The following is a 15,894-nucleotide window of genomic DNA, read 5'->3' as shown; positions in this document are numbered from 1 at the left end:
GAATATCACGGAGAAAAATCTACCTAGCTACATATGGATCACAAGATTTGCGATTGGCTACGTTTCGAGAGGTTCTTCTCTCATCATTGGACATTGATGAATTTCACATTGCTACGTTTCGAGAGATTCTTCTCCCATCATTGGACATGAAAAAGCTATTATAGAAAAACAAAACAAAATTTGTTTTATAACAGAGACTGGAAGAAAGGTTAGGGAACAACATTTTAGCAATTTGATTGAATTTGGTTGAAGAATGAAATTTCTGGAAAGGTGAACCTTCATGCATGCTTCAAGATAATGTGATGCAAGGAAATATTTTTGGTTTCGTCATGTCATAAGAAGAGAGTTTATACCACTTTATACTTGCAAAACAAAACTAAGATTACTTTTACGTGACCATATGAAAATGTGGTGTACTTTTATACAAAAAGAGACATCGGTGACCTCTGAAAAAATTACCCTCTTGTGCTTGATTGTAGGTGGACATTTTGCAATTTTTTGGAAATAAAAAATCACCCAATTAGCATTTTGTAATGACCTTCAATTTATGAAATTTTCCTGACAAAGTGCCAAACCTTCATTTTCCTTGGGTTTTTTGGGAAAATCACCCCAAAATCAGTTAATAATGACCCCCCATTTTATGAATTTTCTCTGAGAGTACTGCCCCTGCATCTTCCACCCCCTACAAGTAAGCATAAAAGAGTACGGTTGAATAGAGAATTTATGAAATGATATATAACAACCATCTCTACCAAAAGAATTATAAACAACACTCCATACAATTGTGAAAGTTGAAAAAGTGCTTTCCTACAGATTGTTGATGATTACTGTTAGTACCTTTAAAAATGCTTAAAAACATCAAACTTTTTGCTTTGAATGTAAAAAGTACTTTTTTATGAGATTATTCATCTAATTTGAGAGCTAGAATTTCTTGAGTCTATTTGCACATAAAACACATTATATCAGTACTCATGGTGTACTCCACTTTTTGGCAATCTTTTATTTTTCCATCTTAAGAATATTGTATTCCCTTGTATGTATTATATAAATAATCTCCTTTATTTTTTAACTTGATCACTGTTTTCAAAATATTATCCATTTCTGGTTTTATAATGTAAACATACTCAACATGAAAAGTTGATTGTCAGCCAATTATTTCGCTACAAAGAAATTCCATAAAAAATGGTTATAAGAATAAATTATCGAACTTTTTTACTATGTTTTAAATATTCAAGAAATGAAACTTAAGTATGTAAAGTATTTAATATTATAAATTTTCTTATTTTTTCTTTAAACTTCTCTTCAAAACCATTTATTTGCTCTACAGTATGGCTTTCTTAAAAACATTTTCTGCAAGAATCATGAATATATAAAAGAATATACACCAAACAAGCAGTTTTGAGCATGCTCTGGGTGTCTGTTTTATCAAAATAAAAGGTCAAACCAAAGAAATATAAGAAATATAATACTAACTATATTTCCGTTTTATGAACGTTTTGTGTGATAAGATTGAAAAGAAGAAACTAGTTTTACGCAATTGCAGTTAGGGAATTTCCCAATGTATATATGAATATCACCACAAACGATTATTACACGTTCAGCAGCTGACTGTTCAAGCCGGGACAAAAAAAATAGGCCTACCGCCCTCCTTTCAACGCATGGGACCATTCAAAAAGTACGTACTTGGGGGGTACTCCCAAAAGCGTACGAGGGGGAGGGGGTCCTTGAGGAGAAGTACGTACGCAGACGTACGCTCGTAATTTTTCCTAAACTGTCGGAGGGGGGGGGTACTTAGGCAAGAGAAGGGTATGGGTATGTGCCGGCCTTAAGGGTGCCTTTTTTGAAACATGGCAGTTTGAAAAATCGGAAAATCAAACTTCAGTCGGAAAAGTAAATTGGAAAAGTAGGAAAATTTCAACTTTTTTCCCCCAGAAAGATAGAAATTTGGTCAAATTAGTTCCAAAAAGTGAATTAAAATTCACACAATTTCCCTTGTTTCTTCTCCTCTTTATTCTACTAAGGGTCCGAGGGACAGGGCCGAAAGTCAGCTCGCAACCATAGTCCCCCCGGAAGGCAGCTAGGACACGAAGACAAAAAAGCGTGATAGCGCAATTTTATGTTGCTTTTTATAAAATAACTTCGTCATAACTTCAATAACTTTTCAAATACGTTATTTTCATTTCTCCTTTGGTATTTTTGTTTAACTTATAGATTCTTTTAATTTCTTGAGACTTTGTTATAAATACGATTGGATACCTACATATTCTACTGTTACAAGAGTTACAAGTTTCGACTTTGGTTAGGGGGTGTACTAAAAAGCGTACGTACGCTGGGGGTACACATAAAGCGTACAAAAGCGTACAAGGGGGAGGGGAGTCAAAAATTTGCCTTTTTCGAGCGTACGTACTTTTTGAATGGTCCCCCGCTAAGGCCTATGTTTGGAGTTTCGTGGTAATGGGAACTGCAGACGCGCAGGCGCTCATCAACGTCCCCCATGTTGAATGGAAAAAAGGTGACACCGCCCAAACAGGGCGGGTGCAAAATTTACGCCCAAAACGTTTGTTCCGAAAATTTTTTTTTGAAAAGAGATTTTTGAACCCTCAGAAAAATCCCCTCTGATACATTCCTAAGCATAAGTCGAGCCTCAGTACACAAAGCATTTTATCTCCCAAATTACATAAAAACATAAATGTGTAAATTGCAAAAGGCATCTGTTCAACGATCTTCATTTTCTTTCTTATATTTTCTAAAATTCAAACACACCTAAAATTATGTCACTAAAAATGTAAAATAATCATATGTTCGAAAACAGCGTCATTGTAAGGTTCCAATCCTTTCATATGTTCTTTAATTCTAAGGATAGTATCCTGATTGACTTCACTGTGGTGACTAATAAAGAAAGTCAAAAGAAATTATTTGATTAATCTATATATTAATAGTCGTAGTCTGTATGTCATTTTGTTTGTTTGTGTGTCTTTGTTTTGTTCTTTTAAAAGATGACTTTTGCTTCTTGCTCCACAAATGTGTTAAATAAGATTCTCGCCGTTTTAAAAAGACTTTGTTTTGATTGATAGATTAGACTTTTTTCTTTTTTTTTTCTTTCTTTTATTTTGTTTTATGTTTTCGAATGTAATTAACGACCTTATTTGATTTGAGACATTCGAATTCTTTTCAAAACAAAAGAAAATCTTTTAAACAGAATCTGTTAAAGAAAAGAACAAATATAAAATAAAACATAAGAATCACAAGACAAGTTTGTTAGAACAACAGCAACATTAAAAATACATTCAAAAGGCGGTAAAAACTAGAGTTCTTTCTTCGTAAAAAGGGACCTTTAAACATCTATGTCGATAATTATTTTGCTGTAAATCTAAGGCATTGTTGATTTGTAAAGTTATTGAAGTTATGACGAAGTTATTTTATAAAAAGCAACATAAAATTGCGCTATCACGCTTTTTTGTCTTCGTGTCCTAGCTGCCTTCCGGGGGGACTATGGTTGCGAGCTGACTTTCGGCCCTGTCCCTCGGACCCTTAGTAGAATAAAGAGGAGAAGAAACAAGGGAAATTGTGTGAATTTTAATTCACTTTTTGGAACTAATTTGACCAAATTTCTATCTTTCTGGGAGAAAAAAGTTGAAATTTTCCTACTTTTCCGATTTACTTTTCCGACTGAAGTTTGATTTTCCGATTTTTCAAACTGCCATGTTTCAAAAAAGGCACCCTTAAGGCCGGCACATACCCATACCCTTCTCTTGCCTAAGTACCCCCCCCCCTCCGGGCTGCCTTTTTTCGACGAATCTCGTACCATGTCTATTATTTCACTCCGCTTATCTTGACATCAAAGTTTTCCTAAACATCAAGAACTACGGCAAATGTAACGCGAGGGAAGCGAGAAAAAAAATCTAATTGCAGAGCCGTCTCGGACGTCGCTGGTCGCCGGTATGGTGTAATTTGGGAATGACGCCCTTTTTCTGCTTTCTGATCATTTTTGCCACAAAAATCTTTTTCAAAATATGGTTAAAAGATACGTCACCCGGGAGGGATAGAGTCAAACTTTGAAGAGAATTTTTCTCTTTAATTTTGATTTCATCGTATTTAAGCCACCTTCCCAACATCCAAAGGACTTTAAATGCGTCCAGCAAACAGCTAAACCGGCGTGCGACGCCGCGTACCGGCTAGTTCTATGTAATAGTTTTCATAAGGCTAAAAAGTGACACCCAAAACCTAGCCCAATTGACAACCGTGTCTTATAGACAACACTCTATTAAGGGCGAAGAAGGTAGAGCACTGTTTCTCAAGATTTTTTACCTTAGAAGACCTAACAATCAGATTTTTGTGCCTTCATTTTCAACCATATTTGTTTATTTGTTACTATACATTTATTAGGAACTCGAGGGTAAAGATAATATAAACTATATATACTTACTGTAAATTTCGGCCAAACTCCCAATCTTTAGCTGGCTGCTCAGCATCATTTACCACAAATTTGTATGCTGGCTTGACCAAGTCCTGAATCACGAGAGAAAAATTGACAGTTAGAAAGATGTACAGCAGTGTTTTGACAGGGTGGTACATTATTGTAAGTCAAATTCATTAAAAAATATTGATACAAAATTGGTCCTAGATTGACACATTCCACAAAGATTTTTGATGAGATCATAAAATACAAAAGCTCTCTTAATAATTATATTTATACTTGTTAAGGCCTGTTTCCATCGATCGCACGAGCGTGCACGCTGGGCCAAAATATTAAAATAGATTTGGCCGCACACTCCGCGCGATCAATATTTGATTTCCATCAAGAAAGAGGTTGACTCGAACACAATCTGTATTTTTACATTTTTTTGTTTACTCAGCAGTTTATTTCTTTCTTGATTGGTTGAAAAATTATCAATTGGGATGTGCGCTCCTGTACGCTCAAAAAAGTTGAAAATTTTCAGCGTAGAAAAGAGCACAAAAGCGTACAAGAGCGTACACATTTTGTGTACAAGAAAATTTCATTTGTGAGGTCAATGTGCTATTTTAGGAAATTTTGCCCTACCGTGCACGCTTGTGCGATCGATGGAAACAGGCCTTTATGATGTATTTAAGAAAGATAAGTGGATATGAAATGACAACATAATTCTTTGATGCGTACATGTTTTTAATTGCTTTAAGCAAATGAGCATAAACACATATTTCAGTATATTATTTGCAGAACTTTCTTTTATTATTATGTAATTATAGCACTCTCCATTTTGCTTTTAAAAGTGTAACTAATTCTTTTTCAAATATTTTATTTAAGGTCAGTAAATTGAAAAGGTACTCCATCTTTTAGTGCACATTGCAAGTACTTATCATTTATCTTTATCAATAAACAGATCAAATTATGCTAAATTTTATTTCAAATTTCCCAAAGGAAATTGAATGATATAGTGCTGGAAGCTACTACTACTACATATACATATACTACAATTTTTTGCGGTACAGTAATTTTTCTTTTTCTTCTATTTTCTTTGTCTTTTAACAATTCCTGAACCTGCTGGCTCAGACGACTTTGTTCTCTTTCAATGTGGTCCACAACAGATTTCTTCACTCGAACATATGCCTCATTATCATCATCATCACTTTCTTCACTGATACCTGAGAAATGAAAATTGTAAAATAAGCAATATTTGATATAAGTTATGAGCTTTGGACCTAAGTATGCTGAGTTTATATTTTCATCATTTAGTTGGTAAGTTAGCTATAAAAAATTAAAAGGTGAAAGGCGTTGATATTATGTTAGGCGACCATCGAAAAAATACTCTGTTCGCATCGCAACAGGTGTTAAAATGTATGCAAGCGGATGGGCGGTCGAAAAAACCTTCACAAAACAAATTTTTTTTTGGTCAAGGCCTAGATTGTTTTATCTTCCTAGGAGTTTGTTCAAATTGTTCGCCTAACTGTAACTGATAATTTTTCTTAATTTTCCAAGTAAATACCCTTTTTTCCCACGTTTCTTTTCACGGACCAACCAACCATTTTTTAAAGAAATGCGAACAAATGTTATTTCAGAATGCGACGTCTAATGCAAATTTCACTCAAGTTAGGTTAGTTAGTTAGTTTCAATCAACTTTTTCATAGTACAATGGGTAGGATTTTAAAACCAATACACCATTTAGCAGTCTCGCTATTTCCACTGTGCTCCACCGCAGAGGTGGTAGGTAAAAATGCGGACTTTAGTACTGTGGAAGGTTAGAGGAATTTAAACATTGTCAATTCTTATCTTTTCTTTGAAAGAGAATGATTCATGAAACGTTTGGCTTTTCCGTTCGCTTGCGGCCAAAGCGGTGTGATTTTTCGATGCCTGACTCCTCTGGATTGGAGAAACTCTTTCAATCTTTGCGATGTGAATGAAGGGCCATTATCGGATACAATGTATATCGGATTTCCGAACAAGTTGAAGGTGCGAGATAGTGATGAAATTGCTGTTGTTGCGTCGGTTGTCTTGGTAAAGTCGACTACGGGATATAGTGAACGTTGGTCGATAAGGACGAACAGGTATTTACCATTGGGTAACGGACCAAGGTAATCGACGTTGACAGTGTATCCCAAACGTTTTCTGGAATTTCGGTTGGTTTCAGTGGAGTTGATCGAGTTTGGCGTTCGACGGCTTGACAGGCGAGGCAGTTGGCGATTTTGTTTTCTACTAGTTTGTCCATGTTTCGGAAGTATACTTTCGTTCGGAGCAGAGCTTTTGTTTTGTGAATTCCTTGATGTCCAACATGGGCAATGTTTATAGCGACATTCTGTAATACTTTTGGTAAAACGATTCGTCTACCTTTCAATAAAACACCGGTACTGGTTGCTGTAAGTTCGTCTTTAAACTTTCGGAATGCTTTGAGTTCATTAGATAATGTCTGGTCGTAATCGTTTTTCTCGTCGAGTCCACTTCTTGGATGTCCTCTAGAGTAAGAGTGTTTGGGCACGATTGGACGGTGATTTTGTTGACGTATTCTTCAACCGTGTCTGCAAGTTTATTGTCGGGTGTGTCATGTGGGTGTCGACTCGGGTAGTTAGAAATGTTGTCTTCACTTTTGACGTAATTCAGAGTGAAGTCGTAGTGTTGCAAACGTAGAGCTAGTCTTTCTATTCGCAACGGGATGTTCGATCGTGGATTTGTTAAAATTTTTACTAACGATTTGTGATCTGTCTTTGCAGTAAAATGTCGACCCAGTAAATAAAGTCTATTTCTCTCGCAGCCGTAAACTAGACCTAGGCTTTCTCGCTCGATCTGCGCATACCTCATTTCAGTTTTTGACAGTGCGCGTGACGAAAAGCAAACAATTTTTCCGGATTATTCTCCTGGTGATTTTTGTAAAACAATAGCTGAGACGCCAAACGGACTAGCATCTGTATACATAAACGTTTCTTTATTGTTATCAAAATATGCGATACATTTGTCGTAAGACATTACAGTTTTAAGTTTTTCAAAAGCTCGATCGCACTCAGGGGTCAAGTGCCAATCAGTGTCCTTTTTCAAAAGTTGACGTAGTGGGAAGGTAATTGTACTGTAATCATTTACAAATGACTTCAAATAGTTTGTTAGTCCTAGAAAACTTCTCAGGGCTTTTTGATTCTCTGGTCGCTTAGCGTTAAGAATACCTTCAACTTTGACAGGGTTGGGTTTCATTCCGTCTTTGGAAAACACATGACCGAAAAATTCGATAGAGTCTTTCAAAAATTCGCATTTCCCCAAATTTAGTGTAAGTCCATTGTCTCTAAAGCGTGTAAGGACTTTCAAAAGAATTTCATTGTGTTCTGTTTCTGTTTTTGCATGGATAAGTAAATCTTCCCAAATGTTTATTACCAATGTCGGCAATAAGTGCTCTTAATACATGTTGTAATTCTTCTGGTGCGGAATTTACACCGAATAATAATCCCAAATCACCCTCTAAACCATGTTATTACTAGTACTAATTTACCATCAATCATCTTTTACAGTTTATATATTCTGAGGTCCTACGCATTGCTAGATGCACTCTTCTTTTTGAAGATGTTCTGCCCAGAATTTCAGAACTTATCAAGCGCATGCTCAATCAGGGAGCTGAAAGATCTTTCTTGCGAAAACAAATTGTAAAGTGTTTTGAGAGATTTCCAGAGACTTTTATGAAATTTGGAGAATCTTTAAATGATTTTTTAGCGCAACTGCAATTTTGAAAATTGAAACATTTTTTTACATTATGTATTGTATGTTAGTTTTCTCAGTCATTTTCTTTCTCGTTCTTTCCCGTGCAGACGGCTGCACGGACTTTAGGTGTCGAACCGGGTTCTGGGCCTACTGTTTGTATGATATGATATATATTTCTTTTTTTTCAGATCTATTTACATTTAAAAAATCCTAAGCGAAAAACAACCCTAAGAGGCTTTCGAGTTCGAAAGGATATATGGAGTGATAATGTACAAGAGATACTAACTAGAGAAAAGAAAAAACAACAAAAGATAATACAACAACAGGAGATACAATACGAAAATATTTACACTTGGTTTGTGGATGATAATAAACGTGGTTGAATAAGACACTAGATGGGAACTTAGTTATCATTGAGTAATTTTGATTTGAGTTTTCGAGCAAACACAGAAAAGCTGGTGGATTTGATATTTAGACATTGTTGATTCCAGATATGGGGGCCATAGAACCGAATAGGAGAGGGTGAATTGTCAAAGACTAAAGTCGTTAGAGAGTTTTTTGCTGGCTGTCGTGTACCAAGAGAATGGGATGGTTTGGTGAATAATGTGCTTAGATAATCAGCTGATAGTTTATTATTTACATGTTTATATATTAGTTTACCACACTCTAATTTATATAGTGAATTTATCTTTAATGTGCTAAACCTGTTTAGATTATTTTTTTCATAGATTTTTTTAATTTTATTTGTTATGTTATCTATCACAGAATTTAACTTACCTGTTCCCTTTGTATTTGGGGAGCCCCAAGATGTAATACAATATGCTAGGTGTGAATTTATAAATGCATAATACAGAGAAGAGATATTAGAAGGTGATATTAAATGACAAAGCTTACGTATGAGGCCTGAACCTTGTTTTATCTTTGTTTCTACATGATTTATGTGTGCTTGCCAGTCTAGTTTTTCATCGATCATAACACCTAAATATTTTGCAGATCTTACCCTTGTGATTTCATTGGTCGATATTGAGATATTGAAGTTTTCTATCTGCTTTTTCCCTGTAAAAAGAATAAAACAAGATTTCTTAACGTTGAGTGAGAGTCTATTGTTAATTAGCCAGTTGTCCACATGTCTTAGTTCTTGATTGGCTATTTCTTCAAGAGTTTTTGGGTTTTCATGGCTAAGGAATAGGGATGTGTCATCAGCAAAGAGGGTAAAAGAGAATTTTGACGAGGATGATGGCAGATCGTTGATATAGAGCAGAAAGAGGGTGGGTCCCAGCACAGACCCTTGTGGTACCCCATATGCCATGTCAAGTTCACTCGAGATTTCATTTCCAATACTTACCACTTGTTTACGATTTGTAAGGTAGCTTTCAAACCATTTGTTTAGAGGACCTCTTACTCCATTTGCATACAATTTTCTTACTAAAATTTTGTGATCAACTGTGTCAAATGCTTTAGCAAGATCTAGGAGGATAGTGCAGCAGGTCTTATCATTTTTTAGCTGCGAGTAGATCTCATCCGTTAACTTCAGGACAGCATCAGCAGTAGACTTACCTGTTTGGAAGCCAAATTGATTTTGAGAGAGTATTTTTCTATCGATTAAGTATTTTTTAAGTCTGTCGTTGATGGCTTTTTCAAAGATTTTATCAAATAAAGGTAACACAGATATGGGTCTATAATTGATAATGTCATGTTTGTCACCATTGTTTTTGAAGACAGGAGTTACTTTAGCAATTTTAAGTTTTCTGGAAAAATGCCTTTTTTTACAGATTTATTAATAATAAGTGAAAGTGGTGTACAAATAAGGTCTCCAATTTCTTTGATGACATTGATTGGAAATTTGTAGAGATCTATGGCTTTTTTTGGATCTAGTTTTTGAATGAGTTCTTGAATTTCATATCCTTTGACCGGTTCAAAAAACATGCTGTGATCTTGATTTTTTAGACCGTTAAGAGGGTCTTTTCCATGTTTTTAGTTTTTTAAAAGATTTGGTGCGACTTGTGAAAAGTGTTCATTGAAGTTTTGGGAGATTTCTTGATCAGATGAAATTTGTTTTTTACCTCTTGTCATGATTTGAGGGATCGAGCTTGAGGAGTTTCTAGAGAGTAAATGGTTTATTTCTTTCCAAAGTTTTTTAGAGTTATTTTTGAAAGATTCAAATCTGCGTTTTTGATAATGGAATTTACTCTTTCTAATGTCTTTGTCAGATATTCCTGAGTAGCTGATAGTCTTTGAAAATTTCTCTGTCTCCGGTCTGGATATAGATAGCCCAAAGTTCTTCTTTTTTTGAGCATTTATTTAGGATGGAGTCGGTCATCCATGGCTTGCATAATCGTTTGTTTTCTTTTCGTGATAACGGCCTGATAGGACAGTGCATGTCAAAGAGAATAGAAAGTGTATTGTGAAAAAGATCATACATATTTGATGGATTGTTCATAGTTTTAAGTTTTTCATTTTGTCTTGTTCTTGCCTCTTTGAACTTGTTTGTTTTGTCTCTTTGTATTTGTGTGCGTGTTTTTATATTTTTTTTTATGTTTGTTGGTTTGTTTGGACTGCGGGTCGGTTCAGGCTTATGGAGCTTATGGCTGAGTGTTGGACGTCCTTAAAACATGTTTAAAGCCGCTGCACCTGTCGCAAGTCAGGGACTCCAGATTGCATTGGTTGGGTTTTTGAGTGGTTTTTGTTGGTGTTTGTGTTTATGTATGTGATTGCCACTTTGTTTTTCTACTTGGCTTTTGTAACTATGTTATGTCTATTGGTTTGTTGGTTCTTTTTTCCATAAAATTCTCATTTCTTGACAGAATGTTTGATTGGTTTGATTTATATATTTAAAAAAATTCAAAAAAGTTTGAAAAAAAACGTATAATTCAGGGGCGTATGTAGGATTTTTAGGATACCCCTAACCTGCATTGTAAACCTAAATCTGGATAATGCCACTCTAGGTTTTGCTCAAAAAATAGTGGGTTCCAATTCCATTTTTATAACAAGGATCACTGAACCTTCAATAGTTTGTTAAAAATTACAGAAAAAGGTCTATAGTACGTAAAATTCATCGCAGATATCGATTTTCAGTATCTCATGTGCTGAATGGAGTTTTTTCAAGAGATAATTTTTTTTTGACGCAATTATTTCCACTTTAGGGGTGAAATTAGTGGTTCTTATTGGTCATTAATCAGTTTTAATCAGTCTAAGGTTTTGAGCCTCCCTTGGCCATAGTAAACGTGAAATTCAGGATTTTAGGACAGCTTTTATTGCTCTTTTCAGTGAGCTAACTTAGAACTTCATATCGCGTAGGGGTAGGTTTTTTTCGAATTCTCAAGAATCCAAGTTGGTTGTATAACCGTACCGTCTTAGAGTTCATACAAAAATGAAACCATCTTTTTTTTTTCTTAAAGAATAGGATATCGGAAACTGCGAATTTAAAGCCTTAGGCTAAATTTTAGTCGTAGAATTCATATCTGCTGTCGAAATTCGCAATTAAAGTCTCAATTTTTTTCTATAGCGCTTAACCCTAAAATGGGTATTATTTATTTGACTTTAAGTGTCGATAAATTCTGATGTAAGCCTTTAAATTGAACTTTTTTTGGCGGCTTTTATATTTTTAGTAACGTGCTTTCACGTTATTCCATCCATTGTACTCAAAACACTTTTCTTCCGGTCAAACCCTAAATAGGCATTATACACCATTTCCTTGATTGTTAAAGTTCTTCGTTTTTTCGTATTACAAGTTTCCTAATACCCGATTTATTATGCATTGAAGTAAAGATTCGGTTTAAAATGCATTTAGAACCTTTTTATCCAAAAAAACGGGATTTGATTTATTGGACGTGGATGTTATTTAATTTTATGACTAACAGAGGGACAAACCTTAAAGTAGGTATTAGTTTTTTTCTGATATTCTGATTGCAAACTATCGGTCGCCTATATTTAAGCTCTGAGGAGCGGGCAAATTAACCATCAGGGACCTTAAGTAGTCATTCTTCTATGTGCTAACTCAGCAATTGCGTTGAACAGCCTTAAATTTGTTTGATGTTATACCCTTACGAGAGTTCTGATTGAGCCCGACTTGACAAAAAGCATGAAAATCCTTGCTACTTCCGATTCTTTTAATTAAATAAATTTACTGTGCGTTCACATGAAATTCCAAAATCCAAAGATACCAGATTTTGGATAATTGCTTGCAGCATTCAATAGAAGGTGGCGCTCATAAGATGTAAGAGTAACTGTTAGCTCTACTTTAACAATATAACTTGCATTTTTTAAAACAACGCTCTCTAAGCTGTGTAAATTCGGCTGAATTAGGAGCAATTCTATTTTCAAGTGGTTCAATCGAGCTTTACTGACCCTAACTGATCAATAAAATCTTCATTAACCAAGTAAGGGATCTGACCACAAAGTAGAGATCGTCCGTTGACGAAAGAAATATCTGCAGCTTGAGCTTATAAGCTGTATCTAAAATGCATGATCTATTATCAAGATGTGAAAATTTTTCTTCGACTAGCAAGCTCTGGAGTTCTTGAAAACATTTCAACATCTGGAACTTTTGAAATACAAGATAATCATTTAAATTTACAGTGCTAGGTAAGGTAATCTTAGTAATACAATGGAGAGTTATGCTTAGAGTGACGTCTATTGGAAGTAATACAATATGTTAAGACCTAAGTAGCACAGTAAAATCATCTCTTTTGATTAATCATAAAGTGCCGCCATCGTGGTCAGTCCTGTGGTAAGTTCTATACAAATAAGACAGTCTTAAGAGAGAAAACCTATAAAATTTCTTTAAAGAACACGTTAGTTAAACACCTGCAATAGGTATTGTTAGCTTGTTAAGACAGGGCGTCATCAATAGTGCGGGCGTTAAAAAGACACCTTCCATCAAATAATCTAAATAATTCCAACTTTAGGTTTCATTTATTAAACCTAAAGTACATATTATCTGGAATTCCTAATAATATCCATTTTAGGTTTCCATATGTAAACCTAAAATAGACATTATTCATATTTTAAAATTGGCTAATATTTTGGAAATCGGGATACAGAGAATAAAGAACACAGGCAATGAACAGCATAAGCGTGTAATTGGCACGTTTACGGTGGATTATCATTCAGGAATTCTGAACGGTATTGTAAACTAAACAGAAATTGGAAGCTAGACCAAAAGGTGTTCACGGGCGCTGCTCGTGATTATTGAATGGTAATAGACTAAATAGATGCTCATTATACAATGAAAGTCATAACATTTGAGAAAAAAGGCAAATTCCCTCGAAATTTTAAAACCACAAACAATTTGGAACTGCTGTAAGTTATGTTGGAAAGGTAGAATTTTAACTCTGAGTTTTAACGCTAGACTTTGGATCTGAGGATCCAAAAGTTCAAAAAATGGTCCAATAAGGCTCAGACTTTAGCCTGGAAGTTTACCGACCCCTCCCAAATTGAAATATCCTTATGACCACTTTAGGTTTGACAAATCTTGGATCCTAAAGTAGTCATTGATGCGATTTCGATCCTATAGCCACTTTAGGTTTCATCTTTCGGAGACGGAACAGATTAAGTACTCTAAAAGGCACCTTTGGTCCGAGTTTGATCATACTTGGCAAATCGTGAATGAATAGCCAATTCCTAAGAAGAGTATTTGTGGTCTTATGAAAAGATAGCTCAGAATCCTGCTTCACATACGAGAAAATGCAATTGACAAACCCTTTTTAAAAATCACTATATATATTGAAAAACAATAATAAAGATACAAAAATCTTGTCTGTCACACCATATCTTCCTCTGTTAGGGGGTCATTTTGCACCACGGCTTCATTGGATTCCTGGAATGTGTTAGTGATAAAAATAATAGGCCTGTTGCAGAAAATACTTCACACAAGGCTTGGAAGGTATATTTGTAGGTTTATCAAGAAATTCTGAAAAACGGTTGTATCTATTTGGTGAATTTGTAATATCCAAGGATAAATTTTTGTATCCATAGGGTCGATTTAATGTTCTTCCAGGGAAAAAACACGTGTCAAGGGGTGAAAATGTAAATGTCAAGGGCTTGTGTCTGTGAATTTACTTACTTCCTCAATCTGTGGTGGACGGGTGTAAATCACCAAACATGACAGAACAATAACAAACAGGACCAAAGTAACGATCCATATAATGTACAAAGTGTTGAAGTCATTCTTGCTCGCGTCGAGTTTCTCCTTAAGAGATTCGCACTTATCAAATTCATAGTCCCAAGGAAGGGTCGAATTTTCATGCCGAAAAAGAGCCATCACCATTTTCATCCCTTTGATATTCATCTTTTTTTTTTCTAAAATGAAATATACTTAATAGAATAATAGTAGAATACCGTAAGACGGATGACCAATTAATATGGCTTCATAGGACTATTGAGCATCATCATCTTCATCATCATCCTTTGATCTAGGGCTGGAAAGTCCTAAGTCGGAAACAAACAATAACCCTCCCTCTACAGCTCGCGTTATGACGAGTGTCGTAGTATCGATGAGAAATATCGTCAGATTTCATTTGGGCTACGGTAAATAGTTTAATATCTGTGCTAAACTTACTAGATTTTATTTACGATATAACAGCAAAGATCAAAACTTTACAAACATATTACGGCATCCGCAGATTTCCGCCGCTGATGGTATTACATGATCACCGAGTTCTTGCCAAAATGTTCCATGTTAAATACATTTTTTAGCGTCTTATTATCGATTTAACCCACTTAGAATACCATAAGATGGATCCCTGCTCTACTGTTAANTAAATTGGTCGATTTAATGTTCGTCCAGGGGTAAAACACGTGACAAGGGGCTGAAATATTGAGATATTCAGGGCTAATTAATTGAAAAATATCACTGTATGTCTGTGACTTTACTTACTTCATTTTCTTTTGCTCGACGAGACTCCAAATACCAATTGAACAATACCAAGCTGATAATTAACAATAATAACATGTAAAGTGAAAGCAAAACCCACATGAGAAGTCGTGTGTCTTTACATTTGGCCAATTCTCTTTGATAAGCTTTGCATTGTCGCCGTTCAAGATCATAAAATCCGTTCCAATTCGGATTTAGAAATTCTTCCATGTTAATCATTTTTAATTCTAAAAATGAAATATATTCTTTATTAGAAACTATTCTTACTCCCAACGCCTCCTGAAGTTCGAAAAGTAATTCTAGAGTCGAAACTGATCCAGAAAAAAACAGACCACCGGGCGTTCCCAGGCGGTCCCCCATCCAAGTATTATCCCGGCCCGACGATGCTTAAATTCCGAGATCGGACGGGATCAGATGTTTTTATCGCGGTATGGACCTGCCACGTCCGAGGAAGCTTTTAAGCCTTGCTCCCTGGCATCTCTGAAGCATTCAAAAGTCCAGCCAATGTGTCCTATATCCGTGCCCAGAAAGGCCTGTTTTGGCTCAGGTACGGCCTATTACCGGAACTGCCCGCCCCCGGACCAGCTTTGTACGATTCTGGAGGACTGGCACGTACCCCTGGCAGGCGTCCCAAGGCTCGAGGGGGCTTGGAAAGCCCCATTATACTACCCAAAAACCCACATCCCTTAAAAATCCTATCAGGGAATGTCACCCAAAAAGTCTAATTAATTCCTTCTAGCTTATGGCATGGACAGTGTCTGGGAAAATCTTTTTGCGGATAAAGTATGAAATGACTTTGCAGAATCTTATCATGCACTCTAGTCTGACCGAAAAGCTTTGTCGCTATTGCGTGGTCAGGCGAAATTCT

At 35.6% G+C, this 15,894-nt stretch overlaps 1 pseudogene; it reads right to left on the bottom strand.

The window, feature by feature from the left end:
* Positions 1–15,349: 15,349 nt before the first annotated feature.
* LOC136822124 (5S ribosomal RNA) lies at positions 15,350–15,468 on the bottom strand (annotated as a pseudogene).
* Positions 15,469–15,894: the final 426 nt, after the last annotated feature.

The sequence above is a fragment of the Clytia hemisphaerica genome, unplaced genomic scaffold (assembly GCF_902728285.1).
Source record: "Clytia hemisphaerica strain Z4C2 unplaced genomic scaffold, Clytia hemisphaerica genome assembly, whole genome shotgun sequence".
Lineage (NCBI taxonomy): Eukaryota > Metazoa > Cnidaria > Hydrozoa > Leptothecata > Clytiidae > Clytia > Clytia hemisphaerica.
This window is presented reverse-complemented; position numbering and strand designations above follow the sequence as displayed.